Source organism: Leopardus geoffroyi, chromosome C3 (assembly GCF_018350155.1).
Source record: "Leopardus geoffroyi isolate Oge1 chromosome C3, O.geoffroyi_Oge1_pat1.0, whole genome shotgun sequence".
In the NCBI taxonomy this organism is placed as follows: Eukaryota; Metazoa; Chordata; class Mammalia; order Carnivora; family Felidae; genus Leopardus; species Leopardus geoffroyi.
The window spans coordinates 123,633,297-123,647,405 of NC_059338.1; positions in this window are offsets into that span (position 1 = coordinate 123,633,297).

A 14,109-nucleotide genomic window follows, 5' to 3' on the forward strand; every position below is an offset into this window, starting at 1 on the left:
TACTTTTGTGGATAATCTTTTAACTTAAGCTTCTAAAAATTAAGTTCATGTATAGGTAGTAAAACCATAAAACTTAGCATTTTAAAATGCATTTTATTTGTCTACTATCCTGAGATTACACATTTAAAGCACATTTATTTAGAAAATCATGTTCCTCAGATAAATTATGTATGTAGTCTACTCTAACCATCTGTGATATCAGAAGGGAACAGTGGCCTTCAGTCTGCAAATAATTTGTCTGGTTTTGAAATGAGTTTTGTTACTTACAGGAATAGAGGAGTTTGGGGATTATGTTAAAAACAAGTCTGTATTCCTAACTAGTAAGGAGAAGAATCTAAATTTTATCCTCTGGAAGATTTTCAAAGAGCCACATAGACTACCCACATTTTACTTCTTCCTAAAGATAATAGAATTATCTTTACTGTATTGCACTTTGCTTCTGTGCTGTTGGCTTCTACTAGCAAAACAATCATTAGAACTTGTACAACACAAGTGTTTTTAAGGCTGATGTCTGCTATACTACGCAGTGTACCCTTTATGAGGACTCATGGGAGAAAATTCTCTTAGGTCTCAGTAGCAGTAAAGCCTGTTCTTAAAGAATTGGTTTGGTTTTTTCCTAAAGACTCTGTTACTGTGTTTCTCTTTTTTTATTTGTTTTTGGAGCAGCCTTAAGCCAAATTGTAGGTCACCTGTAACTACCATATAGAACCTTAGGAGTTGTGCTTTTGTGTAGTAAACATGATTTTATTTTTTTTTTTCTTACTTTCTCAACTCCAGTTTTCCTCCCTGTTTAAGGTCTTCAGTTAGGACAGATGTATATTTCTGTTCTGATAAAGTCTCAGATTTGAATGATATTTTAGGCTACATTAGATAAGAACTTGTCATAGTCTGTGCTAACAAAATTACTGCACCAGTATGGATGGCAGTTCTTAGGGTGCCTGGTGGCTCCGTTGAGCATTAGACTCTGTGCTCACAGTGCAGAGCCTGCTTGGCATTCTCTCTCTCTCTCTTTCTCTCTGCCCCTCCCCCACTTACACACATGCACTCTCTCTTGAAACAAACATTTTTTTTTAAAGGATGGCAGTAATTACACAAAGCTAAATTATTCTTCCCTTTAAAAGATGTCTTGAAGTAGAACATGTGAATATGGAATGTAAACTTAGACAAGCTAGCCAAGGGCAATCTATGGGTATGTTCGTGGCTAAAGCACAATATTAATTAACTCAGATTATGGTTTTAACCATAACCTTAAATTAGAAGACCCACTTGCCACTTATTTATCATTGACAGAAAAGTTAGAATAGTGTCATTAGCTCCACACAAAACAATAATAAAAATCAATACAGGTAATATATACTCAATAGCCAAAGGTAGTGTTTTATTGTAATAGATACAGGGTAAGACCTGGTATACGTCTAATGGAATGTTTGCAACCTAGCTAATTGTAATCAAAGAAGTATTTGATGCTGGCTAAAGTGCTTTGCTAAGGTGTGAAATGAAAAGCACACCTTGGAGTGATTAAGCTTATATCTGGAAGATTTCTTAGAATTAGGTCATATGCAGGGGCGCCTGGGTGGCTCAGTGGGTTGAGCCTCCGACTTCAGTTCAGGTCATGATCTCATGGTCTGTGAGTTCGAGCCCCGCATCGGGCTCTGTGCTGACAGCTCAGAGCCTGGAGGCTGCTTGGGATTCTGTATCTCCCTCTCTCTCTGCCCCTCCCCCACTCATGTTCTCTCTCTCTCTCTCTCTCTCTCTCTCTCTCTCTCTCTGTCAAAAATAAATTCTAAAAAAAAAAATTTTTTTTAATTAAAAAAAAAAAAAGAATTAGGTCATATGCCAGTCCTGTCTTCCAGTTCCCTGTATAGCAAATACCATTCATTGACTAACCCGAAAGATTCTTTGCCCCCTCCAAAGTAGGAATGAGATAAACTGAATACTTATTTTCTCAGCTCCCCTTGCAACTAGGTTTGAACTTCTGACCCAATTATGGGCAGTGAGATGGATAGAAGTATGCTGGCAATCCACTTCTGGAAATCACTTGCTTTTCCTGTAAGAAGGTAAGCATGCTGCTGATACAGCCTCTCCTCCCCCACCTCTCCCCCCCCCCACCTTGTTTTGATCTCAAGGAATGTCTGGAGGTGCTATGAAAACCATCTTGCAAATACAGTGTGGCAAGTGTGAGTGAAGGGTAAGGGAATCACAGAGAGTCTAGCCACTTGTTAAACCACTAAAAATTGTTTTTTGTTAGTTGTACCATGATAAAACCTATTTTTTTAATTTGAGCTGTAGGTTTAACCACAGAGGATAAAAAGCTTATCAAACAAAAAGGCTTTTCTTCCTGTGAAGATATTGTATATTTTGTTAGTAAAGAAAAAAGATTAAAGGAGAAAATTTTTTTTCTTGAAACCTGAAAGGGAGAGAACCATCTATTAGACATACCAAAGATCACTTACTTCTGAGGCTCCTTTAGGCAAACCAAATACGAAAGAGAAGGCAGCCTGTTGTTCTACACATGTGGACTAGTCTTCTCAGACTGCTAGAACAAAATAACTGCAGACTGGATGGCTGAAACAGGAATTTGTGTTCTCAAGGTGCCAGCAGGGTGGGCGGTGTCTGCTGAGGACGCTTTCTGGTGTCTCATTAGGACATCAGTCCTGTTGGATCAGGACACTACCCATCTCATTTAACCTTCATCACTTCCTTGGAGGCCCCATTTCCAAATACAGCCACACTCGGGGGTTAGAGCTTCAACATAGGAATTTGAGGGGGACACAGACATTCAGTCCATAACAGTATAGGACAGATGTAACATCATTCTGTGTTTACAAAGATATTTTGCGGTTCAAAAGGTTAAAGTACATAGTGTATTCCTTCATTTGTCCATTGGACAAACATTGAGCACCTACTGTGTGTTGGCCCTGGGTTATAAAAATTGTTGAGTAGCACATGATCCCTTCACGTAGTTCACTGATACAGTTTTTTATACAGGCTGATCTGTATGCTGTACGGCATTGTAGTCAGCGTGGTGATAGACATAGCAGTTGTGATGAATTACAGGGACGAGAGGGCTGGAAAGGAGGACAAGTATTGGCCAGTGTAAAAGTATATAGCTTTAGCTGCTTCTTAAAAGTAGAATAGAAGGGCATGCCAGGCAGAAGAGGGAGTCCACTTCAGGCTGTGCAAGTGGCAGGGATCAATATTATCCATAATTCCTTTTTCCATCCAGCACGTTAATTCTATCTCCAAAGTCGAAGCCACTTACTTACCTGATGTGATAGATCGAAAAGGGACACACAAACCACACTACATACCTTAAACATTTTATTTTAACTTGATGCACGTATATTCATTGCCAATGTTTAAATAGAGGTGCAAAGCCTTTCTTTGGTATGCTTTTGCTAATGAGCACTCTGGTTTTCCCTCTAGCTAAGCCATACCCCTGATGCATTTTCTGATATCTAGCTTTAGTTTCTGTAGAGTGAAGGCATGAGTTGTGTATGAAGGAATCTATGACAGAAAGCACATTTTTACCATTTTGTTTGCAGTCCTGTATTGCTATCTTGCCTGTACTGTTACGAAGTCTTTCCAAATCATCTGACCTAGTTTTCCCTAGAAGTGATCATTAATTGTCATATTTCATTGTTTCATATAATATTAATAACCTTATTTACATTTCATTTTAAATACAGCTGTTATATACAAATTTGGAAGCAAACTGATGCTTGGTAATCACACAATTCTCTTGGGAGGAAACAGGAGTGTGCAGATGTTCTAAGAAGGAACCAACTAGCCACAAGCATTCAGGGTGTCCTGGATGTCAGTGAGCGCATTTTATACAGAAGATGCAGAACTTCGGCAGATCAATTATGAATTCTAGAGTTGGGGTGGAGGGCAAGGGGATGAGTTACCCTATACTTTGAATCTGTCCAATTCTCTCTATCTTCACTGCCAGTCACCCTGGTCCAGATCACAAGGATCTCCCCGCTTCCACCTTCACCCCTACAATCCAGTCTCCCAAGGCAGCAATGGTTTTCTTTTTGAGAAACATAAATCACTGCATGTTTGTTCTCCACTTAAAAACTTTCAAAGGTTTCCCATTATGTTCAACATTGTAACATTCACATATCTATATGGCCTACAAACATGATTTCACTCTGCCAGTTACTCTGCCTAATGCCAGCCCGCATGGCCCCCTTTCGTTTCCTTGAGTCTTCTGCCTTCTAACCTGGCTGTATCTCCTCTCTAGATTGTTACTCCCAGAATCCTATCAGGCTCTTCTCTTAAATCACAGGTTAAACGTCACCTCCATAGGCAACCTGAAATAGTACCAAAACAATCACCTCCGTCTTAGATTTCTTATTTACTTTTTTATTGTCTGTTTCACCTGCCTACCTCCTCCATGCTTCCCCTAAAAGGCAAGGCGTTGTCTTTTTCTCCCTCTCATCCTTGCTCTCCTCCACCACCACTGAGCTTAGGAGAAGATCTGGCACATAGTAGGTACTCAAAAATATTTATTGAATGATTAAGATAAAGGCCTAAATTACAGAAATATTAGAGAAAATAGAGGTATTTGAAGGAAAAGTCTTGTAGATTGATAATCTCTGGGTAGATTGATATGCTACTAACTGAGGAAAAGAACAGTGAGAAGCTTTAGGGAGGCAGGGGGTACATTCAGTTTGGGACATGCTGGATTTGAAATACTGTAGGCAATCCCAAGTGGAGATCTCCAGCAGGCAGGTGTATACAATCATCCAAAAATGAGGGGAGGGGTCTGCTTTATAGAACTCAAGTCAGATTAATTAAGATGTATTATATCTCTTGTTCTTCATATCCCTTGCCCATAATTCAATGGTCTAAAACCTATTAGGAACTCCTGTGTTAGGAACTCCAGTAATGCATGACCCCATGTGTACTATGGTGACAAGCGTCATGGAAATATGTCTGATGGGCCCAGGTGTCTCATTCAGTTAATTTGTTTTTCATTCCAGAAGTAATTTGTTATTGGAGAAGATCATGTTTTTCTTTTTCCTTTGAGGAGATACAATAATAGCACAATATCACAAAGGTGGTCTTTTTTCGTTTATTTTAATATTTCACATTTAAAGCAAAGTTTAAGAAAAAGAAGAAATGCAGGTAGACAAAGAATGGAAAAGTTTTATTCCACTAGTAATCAAAGAAATATAGTTGCAATATATACTTTTTTTTAAAATAACTTTTCATGTTTATTTATTTTTGAGAGATAGACTGTGGGCAGGGAAGGAACAGAGAAAGAGGGGGACACAGAATCCCAAGCAGGCTCCAGGCTCTGAGCTGTCAACACAGAGCCTGACAGGGGGCTCGAACTCACAACGGTAAGATCATGACCTGAGCCAAAGTTGGACACTCAACCAACTGAGCCACCCAGGCGCCCTGCATTGGTGGTGGGAATGAGAACTGGTTTAAGAATATTTCTGGAGCTGATGTGGCTACATATGTGATGTGTAAAGATTTACTCGAAGGATGTACATCACGTTTATCACAGATACTTCAACCAAAGTTTCTAGTGTCAAGGGGATTTATTAAATGGTATATTAAGAAGTGGACTCTCTTGTATTCAATAAAGTGTGATGTTGCAAACAAGACTTGAGGATATTTATGATATACTACTAATTGCAGAAAGCAACTTATAAAACAGTATTATCTCACTTTTATAAGTGAAAGTCATGCATTTATGCATTTGTATACAGAATTTTTTGTATACAAAAATTGTATACAGAACATTTGTATACAAAAATGCATTTGTATTATTTTTATTTTTTAATTTTTTTTTTTAATGTTTATTTTCAAAAGAGAGAGACAGACTGTGAGTTGGGGAGGGACTGAGAGAGAGACACACACACACAGAATCTGAAGCAAGCTCTAGGCTCTGAGCTGTCAGCACAGAGTTCAATGCGGGGCTCAAGCCCAGGAACTGTGAGATCATGACCTTAGCTAAAGTCAGACGCTTAGCCGACGAAGCCACCCAGGTGCCCCAAAATTATTTTTAAGCTAACAATAACTACTATGTGTATTGCTCCACCATCTGCTCTCTGTTTGACTCACTGCAAATTCCTCAACCTCTCTGTCTCCTGTAAGAGGAAGATAATGCCTTCCAAACTACAATATTTTTGTGGCCTAAATGGAGTATGAAAATGCTAAGCCCAGTCTATCACATAGTAGACATTCATAAATGAGCAGAATCTGACATCCAGTCTCCTGACCTAAATACCATCATCCTTGGCCATTCAGAAATCTATCTGTTAACCGAAAATACAGTGGAAATCTTTTATTAAAAAGTGACTTTGGGGGGCATCTAGGTGGATCAGTCAGTTAAGTGTCTGACTTTTGATTTCGACTCAGGTCATGATCTCGCAGTTCACGGGATCACGCCCCACATCAGGCTCTGTGCTTACAGCCTGAAGCCTGCTTGGGATTCTCTCTCTGCCCTGCACTGCTCGCATGCCCGTGCATGCTCTCTCTTGGTCTCTCTATAAATATAAACTTAAAAAAAAATTGACTTTGGGGAAGCCTTGGTAACTCAGTTGGTTGATCATACAACTTTGGCTCAGATCATGATCTCACAGTTTGTGTTCAAGCCCCACATCAGGCTCGCCGCTGTCAGTGCAGAGCCTGCTTCAGATCCTCTGTCCTCCTCTCTACCCCTCCCCCACTCATGCTGTCTCAAAAATAAACAAACATTTTTTAAAAATGACTTTGGTGGACAGACTGAATTCATTAACCACGTTATTCCATCATCTACCCTTTATTTTATTTTATTTTTTTTTATTTTTATTTTTTTTATCTACCCTTTATTTTAAATCTCAAAGGCTTGAATGGGCTTTATCCAATTTACAAATGGTTTTTGTTCTAACTATATTTCCAAGTGGTGCATCAAATAAATGGTGGTTTATCAAACTAAACTTAAAATTCCTTTTTAATCCGGGGTGCCTGGGTGGCTCATTCAGTTAAGAGTCTAACTCTTGGTTTCAGCTCGTATCATGATCTCACGGTTTGTGGGTTCAAGCCCCTTGTCAGGCTCTGTGCTGACGTAAGTGCGGGGCCTGCTGGGATTCTCTCTGTCTTAAAAAAAAGTAAACTTTTAAAAGTAAAACATTAAAAAAATTCCTTTTTAATCTATAATACACTAGAAATTTGTATAATGTTTGCAATAGGACAAAATGGTTTTGAGCTTGTAATGAAACAACATAGTGACAGATATTTACCTGGACACAGGGCTTGAGGGAAGCAATTTAACCAGTGATGTAAGTGGAGACTTTTGTAAAGAATATAGTCAGAGATTTCAAAGTGAGCTGGGCCAAACACAAAGAGATGATGCAGTTTTGAAGTGTGCTAAAAAATGTCAGCTCTGACCACCTCAACTAAACAAGCCAAAAAGCAGTGCAAAAGATGTATGCCATTAGGATGTAAGTGAGCGGGGAGATCGCCCCCCCACCAAGGCCTCCCCAGTTCCTCATGAAGGCCAGTCTCCCGTGTGGTAGTTCATGCACACACATGGGACGATTAAGCGCACCAGGTCACAAGAGCAGAGAAAGCACTGGCTTCCTCCTGGCCTTCTGTGCCGCTAGGCTGGAGTGGGACCACGTCAAGCCCTGAAGGCCTAACTAATGCCACATGAAGAAATTCCTTGCCATTCCGAAATACCTGACAATTCTATTTTTTTTAAGTGTCTTCTTGCATGCGATGGGCCAAGTCCTGACCCGCCACAAACGAACTCATAAGAAGGTGGCTGGCACTGGATTTTTTCGTTTGACATTAGTCTGTCAATCATCACCTCTCATCTTATGCTTATGAATCAAAATAAGGTCTGTGTTTTTGCTTAAAACGGTGCAATGATTTTCCTGTGGTAACTGAACAGGAATTAGAAGACAGAGGAAGAAATGAGAGTTGGCCCACATTCGGATTAATTAAAGTTTACCTGGTAAAAGAAGACGAAGCGACAACAGCACATGGGCTCAAGCCCCTGAAGTGAAGAAAGGTGACCAGAGGAGTGTGGTGGATGAAGCCGGACCACAGGAAAGCAGCCAGGCAGTCTGGAAGCTCCATTATCCGGTATGTTGCAGACATCTACCCCTCAAATACTCAGTCAATGGTTTATTTAATTGGGTCTCAGAGAAATTGGTTTTATAATATGCAAACAACTTTATGTTCAAAATAAGACTTTTACCGTATGTGCTGGAAGAGAAATACATTTAGAAACATCTTTCATTTTTAAGCTAGATAATACATGAATGCCTCACTAAGAGTTGATGTAGCTTACCTGGATATATATTTACAATGCCTTCCTCAAAATATTTTTTAAAAATCTGTTGGGTTTTGCTTTTCTGAGCATTCCACATCTATAAAACATTTCATAATTTTCTCCAGTGCTAGTCAAGAATATACTTTAAAATTGAACAGACTTAAGTTTTAGTTTTGGTTCTGCTTCTTACCAAGTGGGAGAATTACTTTGCCTCTCTGAGCCTTGGTGCTCATTTAAAAGGGAGATAATGATAGTGTTCACCGATCTGATATGCTGAGAGGAGTACACGCGTAAGCATGTGTCAGGTGCTCAGAAACATTTCAGGCATTGCACTCAATTACCCGACACGTTGTAATGTGTATACATTCAGGCATTAATCAGCAAACATTGTCAGCCATCCACTGCGTGGTAGGGCATGTGCTCGACATGCTGCAATGAACTAGGCTCTCATAACCCAGCTCTTTATGTGACATTCCTCCTGGGGTGCCCAGGAATTTAGACCCACAGCATCTGGTGCATTCCTCTAGCAGAGTACTCAGTACTTCGGGTTGTACTTTAAGTCCACCCACCACATAGACCCTAAGCAGCCCTTGACTGTCTATGTCATAGTGCTGACATATACACATCAAGGGCTCAATGTATTTGTTGCACAAGAATGCATTGTGACCAACTTTGGATATAACATTTCAAAATAAGGTATTTGGAACTCTTAGCCCCCAGGCAATTAATACTTTATAAACTACTCACAAGTAATATGGACCCAGGGGATCTATCTATTCTAACTAGAAGTACTTTAGAAATTAGCTGGTCCGAAGAGCCTCAGGCACAAATCCCCTTCATAGAAAGTCTGCCATGCCCACAGAAGCAACTGGGATTAGGAAAGCTCTCCTGCAGTGGTTGTTGGGTGGCAGTTTGTAGACTGCCTCTACTTACCTAGATACAAATCCTAGAATGTCTATGCCTGCGAGCTCATCAAGTCGTCTGCTCCAAACCTCTCATTTTGCAGACAAAACCTTAAACCAGAAAGATTATATGAATACACTGAGCAAGTGTTGGGGCATCATGGAAAACAAGTCTCTTTGGCTCCCAGTCTAGTGCTTCTCTTTCCTGTGTTTGGTTACATCCACAAAGCCTCCATGAATGATGGATCGTAGCCATTGTCTGTGAATTTTTCTTCTCCACAGCCAGTGAAGGAAGAGTTCTCAATTTTTATCCCTGATCCCAGGTTCCAGGTGTACCTCTTGGGCTTGGGTTGACAAAGGAGGTTAGGGAAGAAGGCTCACGAGTCACACTTTAAAACCAACAGCCACGATGAACGACTTCTGGCATGAGTGTAGCTGCATGCATTATAACAACCTCCCAAAAGTCGTCATAAATCGCTGCCCATTCCAATGCCTGGAACTTCATAAGTAAAGAGAGACCTGCTTCTTCAAATTAATGGAAATGTGAGCCCCCTCAGTCACTGCTACAATCATGCAGTCTTCCTTTCTGCCAGTGAGCAGTGAAAACACTTCCCTCTGAGGCTGCTTGTTAGACAAGTTACCTCTGTTGTGCATATGGCTGAGCAAGGTTGTTGGGTCCTCTAAATTCCTTGAGTAGACCAAAGCATCTCCTGAGGGCCACCCCAGGCATCATTGCAACCCCAATATTATCCCTGGCAATCTTTGCCTTACTGGTCCGCAAGACGCACTGGAGTGTGAGAGGAGGCAAGAGCAGGGATTCCAAAGACTGCTTACTTTCAGTTAAACCATATGGCCTATCCTGTTGTCTCATTTATAAGAAACCATTTTCAATTCTAAAGTTTCAATTAATAAAATCCAAACTGCTATCAATTTCCCACAAACGGAGCCGCCTGCGGCAGATTTCAGCAGGCGCCTCGTCTTTGCCTTTCCCATGAGCTTAGAGTGTCGCCTAGTGGGAAGAATGTGAAGTAGCACTTGATGATATTCCCGTAGAGGAAAAAACTACCAGGGGAGATGTCAGGAAGGCAACTAATTGAAAATACCATCGGTCTTGGTATTTGGCTGCTGTTTTACCGATTTGTCAGACCTAAAGTAGATACATTCGAAGCTTTATCTCAACTGACTATCTCATCTAAGAAAGTGTACTACCCGAATGAGCGTATTCATCCCATTAGATGTCAACTAGCATAAAGAGGAGTGCATTCCATTTACCGTAGAATTCTTTCATGAATGTTTGTTTAACTTCATAAAATAGGAACATGATATTGACCCTCGCCTTTCCCATTTTTATATCTGAAATTCTAAAAAGGCATTATCAACTGTTTTTGAATTTCAATAACCTTTTTAATTTATTCATTTCTATTATTTTACCTATTTATCCCTGGTATACCAGCTATACAACACTGAAAGGTTCCTATTTCTTTAAGTTCTCAATAGTTCTGTACCAGAACTACTCTCTACATTACCCTTTTCATTTTCTCACATTCTCTTTATTCCTTCACAAAACCTTTTTCTTGTTCTTTCTTTCTTTTTTTTTTTTTACTTCAGCTAGTTTTCTAAAAGTGGCATGTGTGATTTTTTTGCCATCTAATTTTGAAAAAATGAATTTTTTCTCTTACTCCATATCTTCCTTTTGAGGAGTCTGACAATCTGAGAGAAGTGGTTTTATTCAATTAATTAAAAGATGGAAAGTTGCTGCTTGACTGGATAGAAATTGGATATTTTTCCATACTGTCAAAACATATCACAGAAGCCAGAAAACCTCCTAGATTTTCTACTATTTATCCCAATCCTTCCTCAGTTGATTTTCCACTAACTGGAAGTTAGCCTCCCACTTCTCTCCACAGCTGCAATTTTTTGACTCCAAACTCTGATTCTTCTACACATTATCCTTTGTTCTACTGCACTATAATGATGAAGTGGCTCTCAACACCTCAACCTTGATGTCCAAAGCCAAGATGATCCTTTTCTTCCCCAATCCACACCCCACATCTGCTCCTGCTTCTGATATCCCTTATCTCATAGAAAATGGCACAACTCTGTGCCAAGTCACTCAAACAAGCAATCAGGGAGTATCAATGATTCCTTTGTCCCCTTTGATTTCCCTCCACATCTAAACCCCATCACCATGCCCTCAGCTCATGCCAGCCTCTCAGTAGATGTCCCCGTGTTCGCTTTGTCCTTCTCCAGTCTGTTCTCTGTTATTTTGATAGATTAAACTTTGTAATATGAAAATTGATAGACATATAAGAATCCTCCATTGCTCCCCAATACTTTCAGCATAAATCCAAAGTCCTACACAAGGGTACTCAAGACCTTCATCATCTGGTTCCTAGCAGCCTCACTATCTTACACCCAATGCTCCAACCATCCTAGATGCCAGCTTACCCTTTCCTACCTTCCTGCCTTAGCTATACTGCTCACTGCCTCCTCAGAGAAGTACTCAGTACTCAACTCAGGGACAGGTTGTCCAGAAGGCCAGAACAGGATGTCCTAAGGCATCCATGCAACACTGAAACACTTATCACATTGCATTGCACTGTCATTTCATGTGCTGACCCTCCCCAGCTAGACTTCTTAAGGACAGGAACAGTTGTTATCCATTTTTGAAAACCTAATGCCCTACAGAATAATCATTATATTGGAAAAATTGTGAACAAGATAATAATGGGGAAACTTTGTGACTTCTTACCATGTGCAGCCAGGCATGACGTGGATGTTACATGTACTGTTGTATTTAATCTTCATATTGGCTCCATAAAGATATTTTTTAAATACTTGTTTTACAAATGAAGAAAATGAGGGTCAACAAAGTTAAAAAAAATTATCTAAGGTCACTGTGTGGAAGGTGCAGTGTACCTTCCAAATCCCCCTTTAGGAAAGGACTTACTCCCTCATTGCTTAAGGAGTTGTCTATGGCACTGCTCCCCCAAGACTATGCAGTCTTTTCAAGGTAACCGCATTTATTGATCCCCATGGGGGATCGCCTCCACTCGGGCATCACTTCAGATTGTCTCATGGGGTCAGCGAAGGCCTCCTTTGAGACTGCACTGCAGCTCAACTTCTACTCATTCCTTCTTTCTCTCCCTTCTTTCCTTGGGTGTTGATGCCACAAGCATTCCCAAATTAACCTCTTATAGTTTACTCTCCATCTCAGAGTCAGCCTCCCAGGGAACCTGGCTGGTACCAGTCACACAAATAGACAATCAGCAGCTGTGCTCTGAACCCACTAGGCCATACCACCTCCTGTGATAAACAAGCCTTACTTACCTTTGTATCCCTGGTACTAAGCGTAGGTACTCAATAAATATTTGTCAGTTCACTTTTTCATCTGACTCTGGGGGGCAGGGTTGGTTAGTGTGGGTCATCTGTTTGTAGTTCTTGCCCTCAATAACTTCACAGTCTAGTCTACTGCCATGAAGTCTACTTCTCAGTCGGAAGAGCATGCGACTCTTGATCTCAGGGTCATGAGTTCGAGCCCCATGTTGAGTGTAGAGATTCCTAAAAGCAAGTGGGCTTAAAAAGTCATCCTGGGTCTACAGGCAGTGTCCATGTCATACATTTAGCTTCCCTGCACTTTAAAATCTACAGTGGGTGACTTCAAGCACTGCAGCCATCAGAACTCTTTGGTTATGGCAGAATGCTCTAGATCCTGCCAACATTTTCAGGAAAGAGACCAGAGTAAAGACAGCTCAAATTCCTTTAAATTTTAGTTTTAAGATAGGATCTTGAACTCTTCAATCTTGACTAAGAGCTAAGCTACAGAAGGGCTAACGTTTCAAATAGGGACTTAGGGGAGCACTCTTTACAAGTATTTGAACTATTATTGGCTTAATCTTTTTCTGGCTGAGGTTTGCTTTCTTTCTCTGCAAAAAAGAGGAGTGTTATTTTTAAAAAAACTATCAGAAAAGTAAATAGATAGATTAGATAGATAAATAAAATTTCAGAAAGCTATCTGGCTCACTTTCCTAGGAATTCATTACACAGTTTTAGACCTCTGTGATTTTTTTTTTTTATTGTCTAAATTAAAATAACCTTTTAGGAGAAATACCAGTAGAGAAGAGTCTAATGTTATATTATGAAGTGCTCCCCACTTTCAGTCTGGCTCTTTGCTGCCCTCTACAGCCAAGGAAGGCAAGAAATGGTCCTTTCTTCGGTTCTACTGGCCTGGAACTAATTCCGTAAAGATTTTATGCCTGTGTCATCTTGTGAGGAAAGCACTACTATCAGCAGAGATGTAGGAAAGAGGTTAAGGAGATAGGTATTAAACTAAAGGAAACCTGCATTCAAAAAATTTTTTTTAATTTATTTCACGTTTGTTTATTTTTGAGAGACAGAGCATGAGCAGGGGAGGGGCAGAAAAAGAGGAGACAAAGAATATGAAGTAGGCTCCAGGCTCTGAGCTGTCTGCACAGAGCCCAAAGCGCGGCTCAAACTCTCGTACCATGAGATCATGACCTGAGCCCAAGTCGGACACTTAACTGACTGAGCCACTGAGGTGCCCTCCTGCATTCAAATTCTTAATCTTAATTTAGCAACTGTGTGTGGCCTCACGAAGTTGCTTAATGTCTTTGAGCCACTTTCAATTTTACTATTAATGGCTACTTATATTAATACCTACTATAATACCTATTTCATAGCCATGTTTTATAAACTAAATGAAATATTAAATAAGACCCTTTGCACTTGGTTGGCATATAAATAGCATATGACAGATGGTGATAATTGTTATTTATGGTACCTCAGTTGCTCTGAAAATTGACAAGAGCATGAAGAAAGCATTTATTAAGCATTAACTTTGCACCAAGTACTGCACTAGCTTTACAAACATATTCCCATTTAATTCTCATGACAACCCAATGAGATTAA